The sequence below is a fragment of the Nomascus leucogenys genome, chromosome 18 (genome assembly GCF_006542625.1).
Source record: "Nomascus leucogenys isolate Asia chromosome 18, Asia_NLE_v1, whole genome shotgun sequence".
Classification (NCBI taxonomy): domain Eukaryota; kingdom Metazoa; phylum Chordata; class Mammalia; order Primates; family Hylobatidae; genus Nomascus; species Nomascus leucogenys.
Genome location: NC_044398.1, coordinates 46,989,667 through 47,013,002, shown reverse-complemented (window position 1 = coordinate 47,013,002; position 23,336 = coordinate 46,989,667). Strand labels below are relative to the sequence as shown.

General features: G+C 48.0%; 1 pseudogene; it reads left to right on the top strand.

Annotated features, from left to right (window-relative positions):
* LOC100593049 overlaps window positions 1-20,636 on the top strand; it is a 33,208-nt pseudogene extending 12,572 nt beyond the window's left edge.
* The last annotated feature ends 2,700 nt before the right edge of the window (window positions 20,637-23,336 follow it).

Here is a 23,336-nt window from a genome sequence, read left to right as displayed (position 1 = left end):
CCTATAGTTATTTCTTGATCATATGCTAAACAAGTGGTGGATTATTCATGAGTTTTTCAGGAAAGGGGTGGGCAATTCCCAGAACTGAGGGTTCCTCCCCTTTGTAGACCATATAGAGTAGCTTCCTGACGTTGCCATGGGATTTGTAAACTGTCATGGCACTGGTGGGAGTGTCTTTTAGCATGCCAATGCATTATAATTAGCGTATACTGAGCAATGAGGACAACCAGAGGTCACTTTCATTGCCATCTTGGTTTTGGTGGGTTTTGGCCGGCTTCTTTACCACAGCTTGTTTTATCAGTAAGGTCTTTATGACCTGTATCTTTTTTTTTTTTTTTTTTGAGACAGAATCTCGCTCTGTTGCCCAGGCTGGAGTGCAGTGGCATGATCTTGGCTCACTGCAACCTCACCTCCTGGGTTCAAGTGATTCTTCTGCCTCAGCCTCCCAAGTAGCTGGGACTACAGGTGCATGCCACCACGCCCAGCTAATTTTTGTGTTTTTTAGTAGAGGCGGGGTTTCACCATGTTGGCCAGGCTAGTCTCGAACTCCCGACCCAGTAATCTGCCTGCCTCGGCCTCCCAAAGTGCTGTGTGAGCCACTGCTCCCGGCCTATGACCTGTATCTTGTGCCGATCTCCTATCTCATGCTGTGACTTAGAATGCCTAACCTCCTGGGAATGCAGCCCAGTAGGTCTCAGTCTTATTTTACCCACCCCCTATTCAAGGTGGAATTGCTTGGGTTTAAACACCTCTGACATTATTTCAAGTACTCACTAAGCACATGCAGCTCATGTCTACCATCTTGGATAGATCAGATGTAGAACATGCCAACACTTCCATCATTGCAGAAGTTTCTATTAGCACTATTCTGGAAGGCCCAGGAGCTGGATGGCACAGACATTTTGTCTCCCCTGGAGATGGCTCAGGAGCTGTTCTGAGCTTCTTACAGGCTTCTGACTCTCCACAGCTTCACCTCCAGGCACTAAGCCACTGTTTCCTCTGCCTGGAACATTTCATCCATTCCCACCTCATACCCTTCACCTAACTCCAGTAAGGTCCCTCCTTAGAAATTACTCCCTCCAAGAAGGCATCCCTAACCCCCAAGAGTCTAGATCACGGCTGCTCATTTGGCTGTCCCTATATACCCCCAGCCCATTTCCCCCATCACAGCATCACATCACTAGGTATTATAATGATGTGTTCATCTGTCTGTATCTCTCATTCATCCATTCACTCATTCATTTATTGAGCACTCATTAATTGCCAAGCACTGTACTAGAGACTGGGGATACCCTGGTGAATGAGGCAGGCATAGTCCCTGCCCTCACATACTATAGAGTATAAGGCAGGGGCCACAGCAGCCCTGCCCATAGCTTATTCCTATCTATGTGCTAGGCACATAGTAGGTGCTCAATATATACTTGTTAACAAAATAAATGGAAAGTTTCTTATGAATGGGCTGTTCTGACTCCTCCTTCTGAGTGAAGGCTGAGACACAGATAGTGCATGGAAAAAATGAAAACATGGCTGGGCGTGGTGGCTCACGCCTGTAATCCTAGCACTTTGGGAGGCCAAGGCAGGCAGATCACCTGAGGTCAGGATTTCGGGACCAGCCTGGGTAACATGGTGAAACCCCCTCTGTACTAAAAATACAAAAATTAGCCAGGCGTGGTGGTGTGTGCCTATAATCCCAGCTACCCAGGAGGCTGAGACAGGAGAATCACTGGAATCCAGGAAGCAGAGGCTGCAGTGAGCTGAGATGGTGCCACTGTACTCCAATCTGGGTAACAGAGCAAGACTTCATCTCAAAAAAATAATAAGAAGAATAAAGAAAAAATGAAAACATCAAAACCTATGACTATGAAAGTTGGTTAATAGCATTCCCCCAAAATTCATGTCCATCTAGAATCTCAGAATGGGATCTTATTTGGAAATAGGGTCTTTGCAGATGTAATTAGTTCAGATGGACCCTAAATCCAATGACTGGTGTTCTTGTAAGAAGAGGAGAAGACACACAGAGACTAATAGGGAAGGCCATGGAAAGATGGAGGTGCCAGGCACAGTGGCTCCAGCCTGTAATCCCAGCACTTTGGGAGGCCGAGGCGGGCAGATCACCTGTGGTCGGGAGTTCGAGACCAGCCTGACCAACATGGAGAAACCCTGTCTCTACTAAAAATACAAAATTAGCCGGGCAATGGTGGCGCGCCTGTAGTCCTAGCTACTCGGGAGGCTGAGGCAGGAGAATTGCTTGAACCCAGGAGGCGGAGGTTGCAGTGAGCCAAGATCGTGCCATTGCACTCCAGCCTGGCGACCAAGCAAAACTCCGTCTCAAAAAAAAAAGGAAAAAAGAAAGATGGAGGCAGAGCCGGGAAAGGTGCGGCTACAAGCTGGCAACATCAAGGACTGCTGCCTGAGATAGAAGTCAGCGCTTCTCCGGGAACCCAGGAAGGCTGGCAAGAGGGTCATCCTTGGGGTCCACCATAGCCACCTCCTGCCCTTTCAGACTTTGACATACACACTCCTCCCCTTTCCTGACCAGGGGCTGACATGGCCTCTGAAAAACATCTAAAGGAAAAACTGTGTTCAGTACAATTGTACAAACGTAGTACACGGGAATGTCAGATGCATTGTCAAAGCTATCACAGTAATGTGGTGTATCCATTTTATATATGTTTCCAACTTCAATTCATTCTTTAATGTATTTTCATACTATTTCCCATCATGTAGGTTTTAGCTAACAAAGTGAGCAATCAAGGTGTTACTCTCCCAGTTGGGATTTAATATAAACTTCAATAATTCCTTCCTCCTCCTCAAGTAATCTCACGGTGGACCATGCAAAGGGAAGAAAGATCTCTGGGGACAAGGTGGCCTTCCCCAGGCCCTTCTGTTGCCTCCAGGATGGCAATAGAAGCAGTGAGCCGTGTTAGATTCTGGATCTACTCCAAAGGTTGAGCCAAAAGCACTTCCTGGTGGATTTGGATGTAGGATGTCTTTATCTCACAATAAAGGAAGGAGTTAAGAATGATTCCAGCTGGGCGCAGTGGCTCACGCCTGTAATCCCAGCACTTTGGGAGGCTGAGGCGGGCAGATCACAAGGTCAGGAGATTGTGACCATCCTGGCTAACACAGTGAAACCCCATCTCTACTAAAAATACAAAAAAAAAAATTAGCCGGGTGTGGTGGCGGGCACCTGTAGTCCCAGCTACTCGGGAGGCTGAGGCAGGAGAATGGCGTGAACCCAGGAGGCGGAGCTTGCAGTGAGCCGAGATTGCAACACTGCACTCCAGCCTGGGCGACGACCGTCTCAAAAAAAAAAAAAAAAAAGAATGATTCCAAGGCCGGGCGCGGTGGCTCACGCCTGTAATCTCAGCACTTTGGGAGGCCAACGTGGGTGGATCACCTGAGGTCAGGAGTTCGAGACCAACCTGACCAACATGGAGAAACCACGTCTCTACTAAAAATACAAAAATTAACAGAGCACAGTGGCAGGCGCCTGTAATCCCAGCTACTCAGGAGGCTGAGACACGAGAACAGCTTGAAACCGGGAGGCAGAAGTTGCAGTGAGCCAAGATCACACCATTGCACTCCAGCCTGGGCAACAGAATGAGACTCTGCCTCAAAAAAAAAAAAAAGAATGAGAATGATTCCAAAGTTTTTGACCTGAGCAAGTGGAAAAACGGAATTGCCATTAATTTAGATAACCAAGAGTGTCCGAATTTTTTCATGTAGCATTGACTATGTTTGTTTGTTTGCTCTGTTGCCCAGGCTGGAGTGCAGTTATGTAATCATGGCTCACTGTAGCCTCCACCTCCTGGGCTCAAACGATCCTCCCACCTCAGCCTCCCAAGTAGCTGGAACTACAGGCACACACCACCATGCCCAGCTAATTCTTTTATTTTTTAGTAGTGGCAAGGTCTTGTTATAGTGCCCGGGCTGGCCTCAAACTCTTGGTCTTAAGTGATCTGCCTGCCTCAGCCTCTAAAAGTGCTGGGATTACAGGTGTGAACCACTGCGCCTGGCCACACGATTTCTGAAAAAGTAATTTTCAGAAATTTTCCTTTCCTTTCATCCATATCTGATAATGGAAGCTAATAATGAGGAAGAATAAAACATTACATTAAGAATATTCTCCAGTGTTTGAAGCTACACACGGTTTCAACTATATGCATCTTTTAATCTGATTTTTTAAATGTATCCTATTCCCCAAATGAAAATAGACGTTTGCTTTTCATGACAACTGCAGAAAATGAAGTAAAATCTAAATCCCAGATCTTTCATTTAGTAATTGTCTGTCAGTATAAATGCAGATAGGCAGTAGTTTTCTATCTTGTATATTATTCCTTGGGGAATGACAGTTCTTTTTTATTCAGATCTAACTTCACATGGCAATAATACTGAAATACATTAAAAGCACACAGTCAGATATAATCTATTCAAAGAGGAAAGAAATACTTTTCTGAAACATGTTTTTTTATTCAGAAGACTACAGTCTTATTTTTTGAGAGTAAAATATAACATAATAAGGCCGGGTGCTGTGGCTCACACCTGTAATTCCAGCACTTTGGGAGGCTGAGCCTGGAGGATCACCTGAAGTCAGGAGTTCGAGACCAGCCTGGCCAACATGGTGAAACCCCTGTCTCTACTGAAAATACAAAAAATTAGCCAGGCATGGTGACAGGCACCTGTAATCCCAGCTACTCAGGAGGCTTAGGCAGGAGAATCACTCGAACCAGGGAGGCGGAGGTTGCAGTGAGCTGAGATCGTGCCACTGCACTCCAGCCTGGGTGACAGAGTGAGACTCTGTCTCAAAAAAACAAAAACATAATAGGACAATTCTTCAAATGATAAAGTGAACCTTGATGTACTTATACAGCTTTAGCTATGATTTTCACAAATACAAATAAACTATGCCAAATCCTAGGAGTCTATGTGGATTTATGTGTTGGAATCATTATTTAATTAATTAATTTATTTGCTCCTGCCCCTTCCCCAGCTGATTATCATTATTATTAATTTGCCAAATGATTTTCACCTATGGATCGGAAAATTGTATTTATTACTGTCAGAGGCGTTTGAACCAGGCAACTCCATCTTGAGCAGGGGCTGGGTAAAATAAGGCTGAGACCTATTTTAGGAACTGCATTCTCAGGAGGGTAGGCATTCTAAGTCACAGCATGAGATAGGAGGTCAGCACAAGATACGGGTCACAAAGACCTTGCTATAAAACAGGCTGTGGTAAAGAAGCTGGCCAAAACCCACCAAAACCAAGAAGACAACGAAAGTGACCTCTGGTTGTCCTCACTGCTCAGTATATGCCAATTATAATGCATTGGCATGCTAAAAAGACTCCCATCAGTGCCATGACAGTTTACAAATGCCGTGGCAATGTCAGGAAGTTACCCTATATGGTCTACAAAGGGGAGGAACCCTCAGTTCTGGGAATTGCCCACCCCTTTCCTGGAAAACTCATGAATAATCCACCACTTGTTTAGCATATAATCAAGAAATAACTATAAAAATAGGCAACCAGCTGGGAGCGGTGGCTTACCACGCTGTAATCCCAGCACTCTGGGAGGCCAAGGTGGGCAGATCAACCAGCTGGGCACGGTGGCTTACTGTGCTGTAATCATAGCACTTTGGGAGGCTGAGGTGGGCAGATCACTTGAGGTCAGGAGTTCAAGACCAGCCTGGCCAACATGGTGAAACCTCATCTCTACTAAAAATACAAAAATTAGCCAGGTGTGGTGGTGGGTGCCTGTAATCCCAGCTACTTGGGAGACTGAGACAGGAGAATCACTTAAACCCGGGAGGTTGCAGTGAGATGAGATTGTGCCACTGCACTCCAGCCTGGGCAACAGAGCGAGACTCCATCTCAAAAAAAAAAAAAAAGGCCACCAGCAGCCCTTGGTGCTGCTCTGCCTATGTAGTAGCCATTCTTTTATTCCTTTGCATTCTTAATAGACTTGCTTTCACTTTACTCTATGGACTTGCCCTGAGTTCTTTCTTGTGCTGGATCCAGGAACCCTCGAATGGGGTCTGGATTGGGACCCCTTTCCAGTAACATTACCATTATACACATTATGTGTGAATTTCATGCATGAGTCACATTAATTATTGGTATAATATGCGTTTTTACTTTTAATTTTTATTGATTTTTAATTGATTTTTATTTTTTTGAGGCAGGGTCTCCAATGCCCAGAGTGCAGTGGTGTGATCCTAGCTCACTGCAGCCTTGATCTCCGGGGCTCAAGTGATTCTCCTACTTCAGCCTCCCCAGTAGCTGGGACTACAGGCACACACCACCACATCAAGCTACTTAAATTTTTTTTGTTTTGTAATAGGACGGGGTCTTGCTCTCGCCCAGACTGGCCTCAAATTCCTGGGCTCAAGCAATCCTCCTGCCTTGGCCTCCCAAAGTGCTGGAATTACAGATTTGTCGAGCCAATGTGCCCAGCCTAATACGCAGTTTTATGTTTCAACTTTAATTCACTCATTAAACACTAAATATGCCCTTTGGACTAGATTTCTGGGGACAAACACCCAAAACCTCATTAATTATATCCCTTGCTAACTTTTTCTAGCTGGTCTTATCAGTCATTTGAGTACTTCCTCCACCCTTAGCCATTTGCTCAGTCCTGAGACCCCTGAGCCATCCTGTCCACCACGACATCGAAAGCACAAGGAAAGTGCCTGATTTAGCCCTGCACATGGGAATAGACCAGGTGGGCGCAGGGCTGAGCAGGGTGATCCCGGAGGCAAGAGGAGGGAAGAGCATTCTCAGTTAAGCAGAGGTCTTCCTGAACCTCTCCAAATTTTATTTCCACTAGAAGTATCTGGAAGCATTTTCTCTCGGTTTTTGTCTTATGTTTATATATATATATATATATATTTTTAGACAGAGTTTCGTTCTTGTTGCTCAGGCTGGAGTTGCAGTGGCGCAATCTCAGCTCACTGCAAACTCTGCCTCCCGGGTTCAAGAGATTCTCCTGCCTCAGCCTCCCGAGTAGCTGGGATTACAGGCATGCGCCACCACACTGGGCTAATTTTTTGTGTGTGTTTTTTTTTTGTTTTTTTTAGTAGAGATATGTTTCACCATGTTGGCCAGGCTGGTCTTGAACTCCTGACCTCAGGTGATTTGTCCACCTCGGCCTACCAAAGTGCTGGGATTACAGGTGTGAGCCACCGCATCTGGCCTATGTTTATTTTTTTTAAAACCAAGTTTGCTCTTAGATATTCAATTTCCATGGTATTGGTTTAAAATAATTATCAGGCCGGGTGCAGTGGCTCATGCTTGTAATCCCACCACTTTGGGAGGCCAAGGTGGGCGAATCACCTGAGATCAGGAGTTCAAGACCAGCCTGGCCAACATGGTGAAACCCCTGTCTCTACTAAAAATACAAAAAGTTAGCCAGGCATGGTGGCAGGTGCCTGTGATTCCAGTTACTCGGGAGGCTGAGGAAGGAGAATCGCTTAAACCCGGGAGGCGGAGGTTGCAGTGAGCGCCTCTGCACTCTAGCCTGAGGGACAATCTGAGATTCTGTCTCAAAAAAAAAAGATAAAATAAGTAAAATAATTATCAACCTATTATGGATGCAGATACCCCACCTCCCATGGGAGCAGACCCTTGCATGTCTGAACCAACCGAGTTCCGAGAATTATACAGAGGCGGCACACTGGGTTGCTGAGGAGTATGAGCTTCGGAATAAAGCAGAGTTGAACTTCAGTCCCATCCTTGCTGCTCACCAGCTCCGTTACTTGCTGGACCTCCCAGTTCCTCATCTGCAAAATAGCAAACCCAATCACTAAGGTAAGGAAGCATCTGCCAACCCATAGTAGGTACATTAACGTCAGATTATTGCCTCATAATGTCGTTTGGAGGACTGAATTGATATTTGCTCAAACGTCTTGTAAACTGTAAAGTGCTATAGGAACTTTGTATTAGCAACTTATTTAGGCTGCTGGGAGGCCCTTGAGGTGGAAGAACCTAGAAAAGGTAAATTGCTTTCTTCAGTCCCCAAGTACCTGGTTCACTGCCAAGAAACCACTCCCGAACTCAGGCTGCTAACCTGGGCTGCCGGCAGGAGGAAGCAGCCCCGGAATGGAGCCAAGCCAGAGCCAGAGAAACAGGTTCCTGCCTTCTCCGCTGACAGCCTGAGGCTCATGCTCTAATCTGCAAAAATGGCAGAAGTCACTGTAGTGTCGTAGAACCGAACTGGGGTTGGCTTCCTGGTGTGGTTAGACCAGATATTTATACTGACATTGGTAGTGGGAGAAAGCAATGTGTTTATTTGTAGGGAGCCAAGTGAGGAGGAAAGGGAGTCCCCACCTTTTTGATGGCTTGTAGATAAGGATTTTTTTTTCCCTTTTTTTTGTTTTGTTTTGAGACAGGGTCTCACGCTGTCACCCAGGCTGGAGTGCAGTAGCATGATCTCGGCTCACTGCAACCTCCGCCTCCCAGGCTCAAGCAATTCTCGTGCCTCAGCCTCCTGAGTAGCTGGGATTACAGGAGCCCACCTCCACGCCCGGCTAATTTTTGTGTTTTTAGTAGAGACGGGGTGTCATCGTGTTGGCCAGGCTGGTCTCGAACTTCCGGGCTCAAGTGATCCACCCGCCTCAGCCTCCTAAAGTGCTGGGGTTCCAGGTGTCCACTGCCGCTCTGGCCTAAAGTGGCTTTTAAGAAAAGTTGCCACCTAGAGTATGGCATGCTCCACACCTTGGCATTTGGCTCTTTGCTCCCCTGGCTCCACTGGAAGCTCAGCAAGCTCACAGGTTCTCTCCCACACCCTGACTCAGGTCCCACGTCCATTTCCTCAGGGGTCCAGAGACAGTCCTCATCCCTGGGCCTCCCCAGGACCCCGGGGACACTACACAGGGAAGACACATTGGAGACAATAGTCATGGAGGTCACAGGGTCCTCAAGAGTGACATCAATTATATAAGGTTTGATGGCCTCACTTTCTCACTATAAAGCAAAGAATGCTGCCCATCTGGCAGCCAGGGAAAGTTCTGGAGTCGGGAACCCAGCCATCCCATGGTGCTGCCTTGGTTTTTGACTTGTAGACTCACTGGGGCTCGGGGGAAAGCCTGCCTCCTCTTCCTTTGCTTTGACAGTGATCGGATGCCCCCATCACCCAGTTGGCCTCACCCATACTGGGCCCACTGCAGTCCAGGCCTGTGCCACCAGCCTCCTTCCAGACTCCCCCTCCACCAGCAGGTGACAAACTGAAATGTCCCAGAGGAGCCAGTATGTGCTCCAAAGGAAGGCCGCATGGTTGTTTCCTACCTCTAGTGCAACAACCAGACTAGAAGAAGCATCTTTTGTGTTGATTCACACATGTCCCCACTAACCTACTTATCAGAAAGTGCTCTCAAAGCCACAGAGCACTACCCAAATATGAAGTGGCATTTTGATTGCTGTGGCCAAACTGCTGGCATCCAAATGAGTTTTTCTGCAGGATTTCACAATCTTTCTCCTCCAAAAGCATGTGATTTTAGAGAGCACAAGGTGTGTACTTATTTTAAAATGCAGGAAATTAAAACGATTTTATTTTTGGAATTTCACAATAGCCCTTGGAATAATTCAAGACACCTGGGGGTGTCCTAAAATCAGGGCTGGGAATCATGGATTTAACCACTTCAAAATTAGCATAAATAGGGTTGGGTACCCAGGGGGACTTGAAAATCTAGTTCGAATTTTTTTTCAGCACTCTATGTCTATAAACTAGCCTGGGCAAGGAAAGGTGGGGTAAGGAAAAAGAGAAGAGGACTCAAGATTTGGTCAACATAATTCTCTCCTCTGGTCAGGGTCCCTGGGAACATTGTTTTTTCCAGTTAGTCATGAGGTTTTTTAAAAATTTAGTTTAGGCCAGGCACAGTGGCTCATGTCTGTAATCCCAGCACTTTGGGAGGCCGAGGCGGGTGGATCACCTGAGGTCAGGAGTTCAAGACCAGCCTGCCCAACATAGTGAAACCCCGTCTCTACTAAAAATACAAAAATTTGCCAGGCGTGGTGGTGCATGCCTGTAGTCCCAGCTACTCAGAGGCTGAGGCACAAGAGTCACTTGAATCCAGGAGGCGGAGGTTGCAGTGAGCTGAGATCATGCCACTGCACTCCAGCCTGGGTGACAGAGCGAGTCTCTGTCTTAAAAAATAAAAGCAAAGACAAAAAATTTACTTTAGGCCAGGTAGGGTGGCTCACACCTGTAATTCCAGCGCTTTGGGAGGCCGAGGCGGGTGGATCACTTGAGGCCAGGAGTTCAAGACCAGCCAGGCCAACATGGTGAAACCCCGTCTCTACTAAAAATATCAACAACTAGCTGGGTGTGGTGGTGCACGCCTGTAATCCCAGCTACTCAGGAGGCTGAGGCAGGAAATCACCTGAACCTGGGAGGCAGAGGTTGCAGTGAGCCGAGATCATGCCACTGCACTCCAGCCTGGGTGACAGAGCAAGACTATGTCTCAAAATAAATAAATAGGCTGGGCGCGGTGGCTCATGCTTGTAATCCCAGCACTTTGGGAGGCCGAGGCGGGCGGATCACGAGGTCAGGAGATCGAGACCACGGTGAAACCCCGTCTCTACTAAAAATACAAAAAATTAGCCGGGCGTGGTGGCAGGCACCTGTAGTCCCAGCTACTCGGAGAGGCTGAGGCAGGAGAATGGCGTGAACCTGGGAGGCGGAGCTTGCAGTGAGCCAAGATTGCGCCACTGCACTCCAGCCTGGGCAACAGAGCCAGACTCTGTCTCAAAAAATATATATATATATATAAATAAAAAATAAATAAATACATAAATACATAAATAATTCAATTTATTTTTATAGAGATGGGGTCTTACTATGTTGCCCAGGCGGGTCCTGAACTCATGGCCTCAAGCAATCCTCCTGCCTTGGCTTCCTAAGGAGCTAGGATTACAGGGGTGAGCCACTGCTCCCAGCCCATCATTAGCGTGAGGAGGAGCTTCTGTTTTCTCCTTTCCCTCTTAGCCACTAGAGGTACCCATGGGTGCAGTGCTTCTTTATCTTGTCTAACCCTCAAAGCTGTGCTTGTCCAGCTCGCCAGGATGAACTCTGCTGCCATAACCCAGCCACCGTGAGTCATCAATCTGATGAAGTGCACAGAACCTAGGGGAAGAGGAGAGACCCACTTACACCCAGGCGAAGGGATGATGCCCGTTTATACCCAGGTCTCCTGTTCGTGAGCTTTCTTTTAGCTCTCTTTCTTTTTTTCATTTTTTTAGACTGACTCTCGCTCTGTTGCCCAGACTGGAGGGCAGTGGCACGATCTTGGCTCACTGCAACCTCTGCCTCCTGGGTTCAAGTGATTCTCCTGCTTCAGCCTCCTGAGTAGCTGGGATTACAGGCACGCACCACCATGCCCAGCTAATTTTTGTATTTTTAGTAGAGACGGGGTTATACTGTATTGGCCAGGCTGGTCTCGAACTCCTGAAATCATGATCTCCCTGCCTCGGCCTCCCAAAGTGCTGGGATTACAAGCATGAGCCACTGCGTCCCACCTTTCTTTTTTATTCTTGTCTTGATATTACTTCTTCAAGGATTCTACACTGCATAGTATCAGGACACACTTTCAAGGGTCAGGCGTGTTCTCTAGATTCTCCCTCTCCTGAGTCCTGTCCGATTTCCCAAGGCAGGCCCAGCCAGGCACTCCCAGAGGCAGCCTCATGTAGGGTGAGGGCTCAGGCCTTCCCAGCCTCACTCCCTGGTTGGTGGTGGAAGTGGCCAGCTGCTGATGCCTCTCAGGAGCCCTTTCTGGCTGTGTGTGCAGTGAGTCCAGACCTGACTGACAGTCTCTGAGCTCCGGCTGCCCACCTGGCACCTGGGTCCCTGACCACACCAGGATACAGTGCTCATTCTGCACTGGAGTGCGAGGCAGCTGGGGAAAAGGGGCACAGTGGCTGGACACAGCAGCATGCACCTGTAGTCCCAGGTACTCGAGAGGCTGAAGGAGGAGGATCATGAATTTGAACCCAGCCTGGACAGTATGGCAAGACCCCATTTCCAAAAGAGGCGTCTTCGCCTGCCTCTCCTCTTAGCCATTTTCTTTTTCTTTCTTTTATTTTTATTTATTTATTTATTTTTTGAGACAGGGTCTTGCGGTCACCCTGGCTGTAGTGCAGTGGCTCAGTCACAGTTCACTGCAGCCTCAACCTCCTGAGCTCAAGGGATCCCCTGCCTCAGCCTCCCAAGTAGCTAGGACTACAGGCATGCACCATCATGACCAGCTAATTTTTAAAAAAATCTTTGTAGAGAGGGAGTCTCGCTATATTGCCCAGACTGGTCTCAAACTCCTGGGTTCAAACTATCCTCCTGCCTCAGCCTCCCAAAGTGCTGGGATTATAGGCTGAGCCGCCACACTCAGCCCAATCTCTCTCTTTCTTCAGAAAGTGGTTTTTATAATTTGCAGCAATGTTTTCACTATGGAAGCTCTTTTCCCCTACCATCCATTTCCAAAAGTGAATTTCAACAGAAAAAAACACAACGTACATCAGTCACCAATGTGCCCAGGGTCTAATTTGTGAATAAAAGAGTAATTGGACTGAGGTCAGGCCCTGTGTGTATTTGGGGTGTGGTGGGGGCTGCTCTCTCTGCTGAGTGCCAGAGGGAGGATAGTTAGCAAGTCAATGAGGAGAAAAGGAACTCATGCCTTTCCACTCTGGGACAGTGAAAGTGAATGTGGACTTGACACTGTATGGCGTCCCCATTGATCAGTGATCTTTATTTTTTCATTTTTATTTATTTATTTATTTATTTTTGAGACGGAGTTTGCTCTTGTCTTCCAGGCTCGACTGCAATAGCATGATCTTGGCTCACTGCAACCTCTGCCTCCCAGGTTCAAGCAATTCTCTTGCCTCAGCCTCCTCAGTAGCTAGGATTCAGGCACACGTCACCACACCTGGCTAATTTTTGTATTTTTAGTGGAGACGGGGTTTCACCATGTTGGACCAGGCTGGTCTTGAACTCCTGACCTCAGGTGATCCGCCCACCTCGGCCTCCCAAAGTGCTGGGATTACAAGCGTGAGCCACTGCGCCCAGCCGATCAGTGATCTTTATACTATTAAACAAACAAACAAACAAACAACTGTGAACCTCAAAAGTTAATTAAATGTGAAGTTGTTCTGGAAAGTTCTCCCTTGCCCTGCAGATTCTATTAAAAGCATTTCTGGCCGAGCTTGGTGGCTCATACCTGTAATCCCCGCACTTTGGGAGGTCAAGGTGGGTGGATCGCTTGAGGTCAGGCGTTTAAGACCAGCCTGGCCAACATGGTGAAACCCCGTCTCCGCTAAAAATACAAAAATTAGCCAGGTGTGGTGGTGCGCGCCTGTAATCCCAGCTACTCCATAAGCTGAAGCAGGAGAGTTGCTTGAACCTGGGACACAGAGGTTGCAGTGAGCTGAGATCGCGCCACTGCACTCCAGCCTGGGTGACAGAGCGAGAGTCCATCTCAAAAAAAAAAAAAAAAAAAAAATTCCTTGCAGTTCCTCCTGGGCTTCCACTCTGTGTTCCGTGATCTGCCATCCAGCTGACATGGAAGCCAGACATGCCCAAGGGAGCCCTGGCTGCCTGTGGCCAGTTCAATCCAGTGTGTCCATTTTCACAGATAACACAGACCCCTGCTGGGCTGATGCTGCCCTTTAGAGCTCTGTGTGAAAAATGGTCCTTTCTTCCTACCCCTTTTCTGTTCCTTTGCTCTCCAGGGCTGGTTCATCGCAGAGATTCTCACACCAAACACAAAGCTTTAGATTAGGCAGGTTGTAAAAAAAATTATATATATATAGATATAGATATATATAAAATATGCATACATATGTATGTGTGTGTGTATCTACCTATCTATCTATCTATATATATATATATATTTTTTTAGCTGCAAAACTGCTATAAACATGCCACTAAGTGTATGCAACTTCTGCCTTCCTTCACGGCCACCTCTCCCTGAGGGGAATCTCAGCCAGCTCTCTGACCAAAGACTCAGTGCAATTTCAGAGGACTGCTGTTAGGATCATCAAGTTTCAAATGTTGATACAGATCTGGATCTTCAGGGCCCTTGGGAAAGGGGAAGTGAGGGATATGAGCTTGTAAGAAGGCCTTGGGGAAGAAGGCACCAGCTTTCCAAGGGCCTTTCTTTCCTAATTAAAGACATAGCTCCCTGCCTACCCTCTACTTAAGTGCGGCAAACGAGATGGCTTCTTTGCAGCCCTTAGAATAAAGGAGTAAGAGGAAAACCAAAGCTTCCGAGAATGTTCCACCTACCCCTCATGAAAATGGCAATGCATCCTATTGCTTGACAATGCTAGAAGCTGGCTCTATTTAAAGATCACAAAGCCTTTTTCTTTTTTATGCTTTTTTCTTTTTTTGAGATGGAGTTTCGCTCTTGTCACCCAGGCTGGAGTGCAGTGGCGCGATCTCAGCTCACTGCAACCTCCACCTCCCAGATTCAGGCAATTCTCCTGCCTCAGCCTCCTGAGTAGCGGGGATTACAGGTGTGCACCACCATGCCTGGCTGATTTTTATATTTTTAGTAGAGACAGGGTTTCACCATGTTGGCCAGGCTGGTCTCGAACTCCTGACCTCAAGCGATCTGCCCTCCTTGACCTCCCAAAGTGCTGGGATTACACGCATGAGCCACTACGCTCAGCTTTTTAAATTCTTTTTATCAAAGTAATATGCATACATAGCCCAGGCTGGAGTGTAGTGGCAAAATCATAGCTCATTGCAGCCTTGAACTCCTGGGCTAAAATGATCCTCCCACTTCAGCCTCTTGAGTATCTAGGACTACAGGCATGTAACACCACACCCCGCTAATGTTTTTGTTTTTTTGTAGATACAGAATCTCACTATATTGCCCAGGCTGGTCTTGAACTCCTGGCCTCAAGCAATTGTCTCACCCTAGCCTCCCAAAGTGCTGGGATTACACGCATGAGCCACCACGCTGCATAAAATTCTATTGAATAGTTCCACATAATGTAAAGCCACTTTCCCAACAGAGCATTTAAAATCACTTCCATTCCCAGCATCTCTCACCACTAACGGATGGATTTGGGGGGTGGGTTTCACCTATCACCTGGACCTTTGTCCCTCGTTGATTTGGAACTGAGTGGGGAGGGAGGCAGCATGAGAGGCCTGCGTTTTGCAGGTGTGGGTTGTGGTGTGCAGGCTGGCCTGCCGCTGATGGCTGGGGCAGTGGCCATCTGGCACAGCGGTCCCTGGTTTTGGTAGTGGCTGCCACTCCCTTGGTGGCCATTTCTGAGTGCACTTAGGAACCTGTGTGGAAGCACAGCCTAGAGTCTCCCTCTTCAGGTCTCCCCATGAGTCCTGCAGCTGCAGATATTTCATTTTTTTCTTTTCTTTTTCTTTTTTTTTTGTTTTTTTTTTTGTTTTTTGAGATGAAGTCTTGCTCTGTCACCCAGGCTGGAGTGCAATGGTGCTATCTTGGCTCATTGCAACCCCCGTCTCTCGAGTTCAAGCGATTCTCCTGTCTCAGCCTTTCAAGTAGCTGAGATTACAGGCACATGCTCCCACGCCCAGCTAATTTTTTGTATTTTAGTAGAGATGGGGTTTCACCGAGTTGCCCAGGCTGGACTTGAACTCCTGAGCTCAGGCAATCCACTCGCCTCGGCCTCCCAAAGTGCTAGGATTACAGGCGTAAACCACCACACCTGGCGATATTTCTTAATAAACTCATGTCTTGCTGCGTGTGGTGGCTCATGCCTATAATCTCAGCACTTTGGGAGGCCAAGGCAGGAGGATCGCTTGAGGTCAGGAGTTCAAGACCAGCCTGAGCAACATAAGAAGACCCTATGTCTGTTTTAAAAAATTTAAAAATAAATAAATAAATAAACTTGTCTTGGCGCTCGAGACCAGCCTAGGTAACATAGCCAGTCCCCCATTTCTACAAAAAATAAGAAAATTAGCTGGGTGCAGGGGCACATGCCTGTAGTGCCAGCTACTTGGGAGGCAGAGGTGGGAGGATCGCTTGAGCCCAGGAGTTTGAGGCTGCAGTGAGCTATGATTGTACCACAGCACTCCAGGATGAGTGACAGGGGCACACCCGTCTCTAAAAGTAAATAAATAAATAATAAACTCCTGTCTTTTTTTTTTTTTTTTTATTTTGAGACAGAGTCTTGCTCTGTCGCATGGGCTGGAGTGCAATGGCACAATGTCAGCTCACTGCAACCTCCACCTCCTGGGTTCAAGCAATTCTCCTGGGTCAGCCTCCTGACTAGCTGGGATTATAGGCGCGTGCCACTACACCCGGCTAATTTTTGTATTTTTAATAGAGACAGAGTTTCGCCATTTTGGCCAGGCTGGTCTCAAACTCCTGACCTCAAATGATCTGCCCGCCTCAGCAGGTGAGGAGAGTTGACGTGAATTTCAGGAACACAGCCCGGGGCCAGGGCCATAGAGGGATGAGTGTTGGGCCTCCAGCTCCTCACACAGAGCTATCCTGCCCCAAACCACCCAGGGCATTGTTTGCTGCCAGCTCCTGCCTCCGGAAAATTTTTTTTTTTTTTTAGATAGAGTCTTGCTCTGTTGCCCAGGCTGGAGTGCAGTGGTGTGATCTTGGCTCACTGTAACTTCCACCTCCCAGGTTCAAGCAATTCTCCTGCCTTAGCCTCCCAGGTAGCTGGGATGACAGGCGGGCACCACCAGGACCAGCTAATTTTTGTATTTTTAGTGGAGTCAGGGTTTTACCATGTTGGCCAAGCTTTGATCCACCCACCTCAGCCTCCCAAAGTGCTGGGATTACAGGCATGAGCCACCGCGTCCAACCTGCCTGTGGGCATTTTGTCTTTCTCCCTCTGTCCCCACTCTCACATCCCACCTCACATGCACAGAACCTATTCCCTCCACCCTTCTTCTGTGCTTATTCTTGGAAAAAGACACAACAAACCCATGCACACTCATGCTGGTGATTAAGACTGTTACCTGCTCCCCAGCAAAGCTTATGCTGTGGTCCCAGTTACAGAGGCCTATGGAAATCCAGATTTTTGTGCATACTTTTCTGATTTTTGTCTGTTAAAAACCAACCAGTGTGTGTTAAAATATTTTGTTCATGGGCAGGCTCTGGCCCACAAGACAGGGGAAAACGCCATGTGACAACAGAAGGTGGGAGAGACCTGTCAGAAGCCAAGAAATGCCAAAGATGACCAGCAAACCACCAGAAGTTAGGCTGAGTCAAGGAAAGGTTTTCCTCTGCAGGCTTCAGAGGGAGGACGACCCTGCCAACACCTTGATTTTGGACTCCTGAGCTCCAGAACCAGGAGACAATAGATTTCTGTGGCTTTAAGCCATTCAGTTGGTGGTGTTTTGTTACGGCAGACCAGCAAACAAACACAGATTTGATACTTTATGTCCTCTGGCTGAAGGTCAGACTTTAAGAAGACACAGGGAGGCAGCTTTGTGTGCCATCTTGGAGGCCACCAGCTGGCAGGATGGCCCCATTCACATGGCCCGTCTTGCAAGGGGGTCCCAGGGCATTTAGGTCATTGAGTGAGTGTGTGCTCCCAGCAGCCAGCAGGGCATCTGGCATCACAAAAAGATCCAGAAGTGAGTTTGAGTTCTGTTTTCTCAGATGCCACAGCTCTCTTTAAGGACTCTGGCCCAGACTCTATTGGGGACTCACCTGCTGAGCCAGAATAAAAGTGCAGAAACTGCACCCCAAACACTGCCTCCCCCGAGCAGAGAAAGCCCATGGAGAGGTTGCTGGCTGGGACTCTGCCTGGCTGCACATGGACTCCTGCCTTCAGAATTGGCTTGGGGCTTTTGATAACAGGATTTCAAGGAGAGTGTCTGGGTTTATGGAAGTAGGGCCTCTAGACAGATAGCGGCTGCTGCTTCTTTTAAAAAAAAAAATCCTCTCTGAGCTAGATTCTAACATCAAGTCAGCAGTCAGAACCATTTTAAGAGGACAGGGCACGGTGGCTCACACCTGTAATCCCAGCACTTTGGGAGCCCGAGGCAGGTGGATCACTTGAGGTCAGGAGTTCAGGACCAGCCTGGCCAACATGGTGAAACTCCCATCTCCACTAAAAATACAAAAATTAGCTGGGCATGGTGGCGTGTGCCTGTAATCCTAGCTACTTGGGAGGCTGAGGCAGGAGAATCGCTTGAACCCAGGAGGCAGAGGTTGCAGCGAGCCGAGATCACGACACTGCACTCTGGCCTGGGCGACAGAGCGAAACTCCGTCTAAAAGAAAACAAAACAAAACAGGACAGGACAGATCTGCTGAGAGCTAGGGTCACAGGATCTAGAACCCGAGCAGGGTCTCAGGTTGCACGGAATCAGGAATCAGGCTGAATTATTCCTCAGAGTGGACACAGAAGAAACCCAGGGGGAAACCAAGTATGGATGTGTGGCTAAAGAGGGAGCAAGGCAGCCCCAGCGGAGCTGCGTGGGCGGATCCCAGGTGCAGGCAGAGCAGCAGCCGCAGGACTCAGAGGTTAGGTGGGCTCTGGAAGTGGGTGCCAGGCAGGGCGAGGCCCCGTGCGCAGTAGAGAGTGCCAGTCAAAGCAAGAGCACTGGGGACTTGTCCCTACGGGGAGTTCTCATGTTGTGGCCCAAGGGTGGAGAGTTGGGCTAAAGAAGCAAGCTCAGGCCAGATTGGGCACAGTGGCTCACACTTGTAATTTCAGTACTTTGGGAGGTTGAGGTGGGAGAATCACTTGAGGCCAAGAGTTCAAGAGCAGCCTGGGCAACAGAGAAAGACCTTGATTCTAGAAGAAATTTTAAAAATAATAAGGCCAGGCGCAGTGGCTCACGCTTGTAATCCCAGCACTTTGGGAGGCCGAGGCGGGTGGATCATGAGGTCAGGAGATCGAGACCACGGTGAAACCCCGTCTCTACTAAAAATACAAAAAAAATTAGCCGGGCGTGGTGGCGGGCGCCTGTAGTGCCAGCTACTCGGGGAGGCTGAGGCAGGAGAATGGCGTGAACCCCGGGAGGCGGAGCTTGCAGTGAGCCGAGATTGCGCCACTGCACTCCAGCCTGGGTGACAGAGCGAGACTCTGTCTCAAAAAAAAAAAAAAAAAAGTAAAAATAATAATAATTAGCCAGGCGTGGTAGTGTGCGCCTGTAGTCCCAGCTACTCCGGAGGTTGATGGGAGGATCGCTTGAGCCAGGAGTTAGAGGCTGCAGTGAGCCATGATCGTGCCACTGAACTTGACACTGGGCAGCAGAGTGAGATCATCTCTAAAAAATAAAAATAATAAAAAATAATAAGAAAATAAAGAAGCAGGCTCAGGCCAGAGAACAAGAGGAACGGGCCTCTTGTCTCCTCTGCATGACTGAAGAGGATTCTGCTCATGTCTTTCACAGGCAGAGTGGCTGAGTAAATAGATACAGGGTGCCCAGGGCACTGAGAATGCAGGTCCATGCATCTGGTTATCCTGCATCTTGCCTTTGCCCGTGGAGCTTTCAGTTGTGGCCTCCGGTAACATGCACACTGGAAAGCTCACCTCTGACTTCAAGGCCACTGCTGTGGTGGATGGCACCTACAGGAAGGTAAGGCTGTTGGACTACAGAGGGAAGCACATCGTCCTCTTTTTCCATCCTCTGGACTTCACTTTTTTTTTTTTTTAAACAAAGTCTGGCTCTGTTGCCCAAGCTGGAGTGCAGTGGCTCGATCTCGGCTAACTGCAACCTCTGCCTCCTGGGTTGAAGCGATTCTCTTGCCTCAGCCTCCCAAGTAGCTGGGACTACAAGCACGTGCGACCCTGCCTGCTAATTTTGTATTTTTAGTAGAGATGGGCTTTCACCATGTTGGCCAGGTCAGTCTTGAACTTCTGACCTCAGGTGATTTGCCAGCCTCAGCCTCCCAAAGTACTGGGATTACAGGTGTGAGCCACTGAGCCTTGGACTTCACTTTCGTGTGCCCCCACAGAGATCATCGCATTCAGCGACCATGCTGAGGGCTTCCGAAAGCTGCAAAGTGCTGGGGACCTCGGTGGGCTCAGTTCACCCACCTGGCTTGGATCAACATCCCCCGGAAGGAGGGAGGCCTTGAGTCCCTGGACTGCCCTCTGCTTGCTGACGTGACCTGAAGTTGTCTGAGAATTACAGCGTGCTGAAAACAGATGAGGGCATTGTTTGCAGGGGCCTCTTTTTTTTTTTTTTTTTTTTTTTTGAGACAGAGTTACCCAGGCTGGAGTGCAATGGCGTGATCTCGGCTCACTGCAATCTTCGCCTCTCCGGTTCAAGTAATTCTCCTGCCTCAGCCTCTCGAGTAGCTGGGATTACAGGTATGCACCACCAAGCCCAGCTAATTTTTTTGTGTTTTTAGTAGAGACTGGGTTTCGCCATGTCAGTCAGGCTGGTCTCGAACTCCCGACCTCAGGTGATCCGCCTGCCTCGGCCTCCCAAAGTGCTGGGATTACAGCTATGAGCCACCACACCTGGCCTGCAGGGGCCTCTTTATCATCCATGGCAAGGATGACCTTCCCCAGATCGCTGTTAATGATTGGCCTGTGGGATGCTTTTTGCATGAGGCCCTGCAGCTGGTCCAGGCCTTCCAGTACACAGATGAGCACCCGGAAATTTGTCCTGCTGGCTGGAAGCCTGGCAGTGACATGATCAAGCCCAGCATGAATGACAGCAAGGAATATTTCTGCAAACACAACTAGGCTGGCTGATGGATCGTGAGCTTGTGCCCCTACAATGGGTGCCCTGTGTTGACCCAGGAAAGGCCAGATCTGCCCCTCTAAACTGTACAGTCTGGGACCCTGGAGAGCTAGGTCAAGGCCTTCTCATGTCTCCAACTGGGAGCAGGTGAATAGTGACGCCCTCCCGCAAACCCACCCAGCTGCACACAGGCCTAGAGATGACCAATAAAGTATTAGGGACAGAAAATAAATAAATAAATAAATTAATTAAATACAGGACGTCCAGTTAAATCTGAATTTCAGATAAACAGTGAATAATTTATAATGTAAGTATGTGCAAATACTCCATGGGAGGCCTGAGCATGATGACTCGCATCTTGGCCGGGCACGGTGGCTCACGCTTGTAATCCCAGCACTTTGGGAGGCCGAGGCGGGCGGATCACGAGGTCAGCAGATCGAGACCACGGTGAAACCCCGTCTCTACTAAAAATACAAAAACTTAGCTGGGCGTGGTGGCGGGCGCCTGTAGTCCCAGCTACTCGGAGAGGCTGAGGCAGGAGAATGGCGTGAACCCGAGAGACGGAGCTTGCAGTGAGCCGAGACTGCGCCACTGCACTCCAGCCTGGGCGACAGAGCAAGACTCTGTCTCAAAAAATAAAAATAAATAAAAAAGATGACTTGCATCTGTAATCCCAGCACTTTGGGAGGCTGAGGCAGAAGGATTGTTTGAGCCAAGGAGTTAGAGACCAGCCTGGGCAACATAGAAAGACCTTATATCTGAAAAAATTTAGAAATTAGCCAGGCATGGTGTTGTACACCTGTAATTCCGGCTACATGAGAAGCTGAGGCGGGAGGATTGCTTGAGGCCAGGAGGTCGAGGCTGCAGTGAGTTGGGATTACACCACTGCACTCCAACCTGGGCAACAGAGTGAGGCCTTGTCTCAAAAAACAAAGGCAAAACAAATAAACAAACAAAAAAACTTGAATCAATCAAACCAACAAAAAAACAGATATTGCATGGGACATATTTATATACTAAAACAATAAATAATTCCAATGTATGTCCTAAAAATTGCATAGGAAATACTTATACTAAAAAATTCTTCACTACCTGAAATTCTGATATAACTGGGTATCCTGCATTTTCATTTGCCAAATCTGGCAACCCTATCCCAGGCAACAAAGAAAGCACCTCGGCCGGGTGCAGTGGCTCACGCCTGCAATCCGTCTCAAAAAAAAAAAAAAGAAAAAAAAAAAAAAAAGCACCTCTTTCAGCATCACATTTTGCATCGACACTCAATAAATATCCACATCAAGGAGGAAAAAAAAGCCACTGGGCTGCAGAGAAGAGCAGAGAAGAGCAGGGTTATTGGAACCAGCAGAAACATGGTAAATTAAGCTTCTCTTCCTGCTTCAAGCATTGAAGGTCATAGTGATGACAACTCTCTAGAAACTCAACCCAGAAGCTCCAGACCAAACCCGAGGAAGTCGCAGGAGTTTTCGACTTCTCTTATAATTACTACCCGAAGGCACCATATTGAATGCAGCTTGGGATGCCAGCAGCGTGGTTTGGGGTGAGGCCCAGTGCAGTTTTTCCCAGAGCTATTATAGGGAAGTAGTCATGAAACAAGACGGATGTGCTATGGTTGAGAACTGCAGAGCTGACCCAAAATATTTCTAATGTGTGGAACTAGCTGGCAAGCGGAGAGCCTGAGAAAACAAAAAGAGCTGCTTGACTGCTTTGAAATGCCCAGATCCTCGAAGTGTGGCTTTTCCTCCGTGCTATTAGCTGTGTTCCAACAGGCAGAGAGCCAAGGGAAGAATTCCAGTGGGGGCCATCTTGGCAGGCGCACAGTTTGGCCTTGACAGCTTCATTTGGAGGGCAAGACAGGGTGAGAAGGAGGGAGGGTCCGGGGGAATCGGGAGGCCAGAGGACAAGCCCTTACCTCTGTGGGGTGCCTCAGAGGGTCACCAACACTCACATGTCACTCGCTTCTTGCAAAGACTGCCTGAAACAGGTACTGTTTTCTCCATTTTACAGACGGGGAAAGTGATGTTTCCAAAGTTATCTAGTGGCTTAGAATTCAGACTCAACACTTTTGTTTTGTTTTGTTTGGTTGAGGGGGGAGGTCTTGCTATGTTGCTCAGGCTGGACTCGAACTCCTGGCCTCAAGCAATCCTCCCTCCTCAGCCTCCCAAAGTGCTGGGATTACAAATGTGAGCCACCACTCCCAGCCTCAAACCTTTTTTATTTATACTTTTTTATATTTATAATAAATATATTTATACTTTTTATTTTTTGCATAGGCAATACATTCACATGGTTCAAAACCCAAAATATACTTAGGGATATACTGGAAATCCTGTCTCCCTGGGCCACAGCCTCCTGCCTCTCCTCTGCAGAAGCCTTTGATGTTTTTCATTTCTTATGTAACCTCCCAGAGATTTCCTTTCTTTTTTTTTTGAGACAGAGTCTTGCTCTGTTGCCCAGGCTGGAGTGCAGTGGGCACAATCTCAGCTCGCTGCAACCTCTGTCTTTCAGGTTCAAGTGATTCTCCGGCCTCAGCCTCCCTAGAAGCTGGGATTACAGGCGCCTGACACCACGCCCAGCTAATTTTTTGTATTTTTATTAGAGACAGGGTTTCACCATGTTGGCCAGGTTGGTCTTGAACTCCTGACCTCAGGTGATCTGCCCACCTCGGCCTCCCAAAGTGCTGGGAT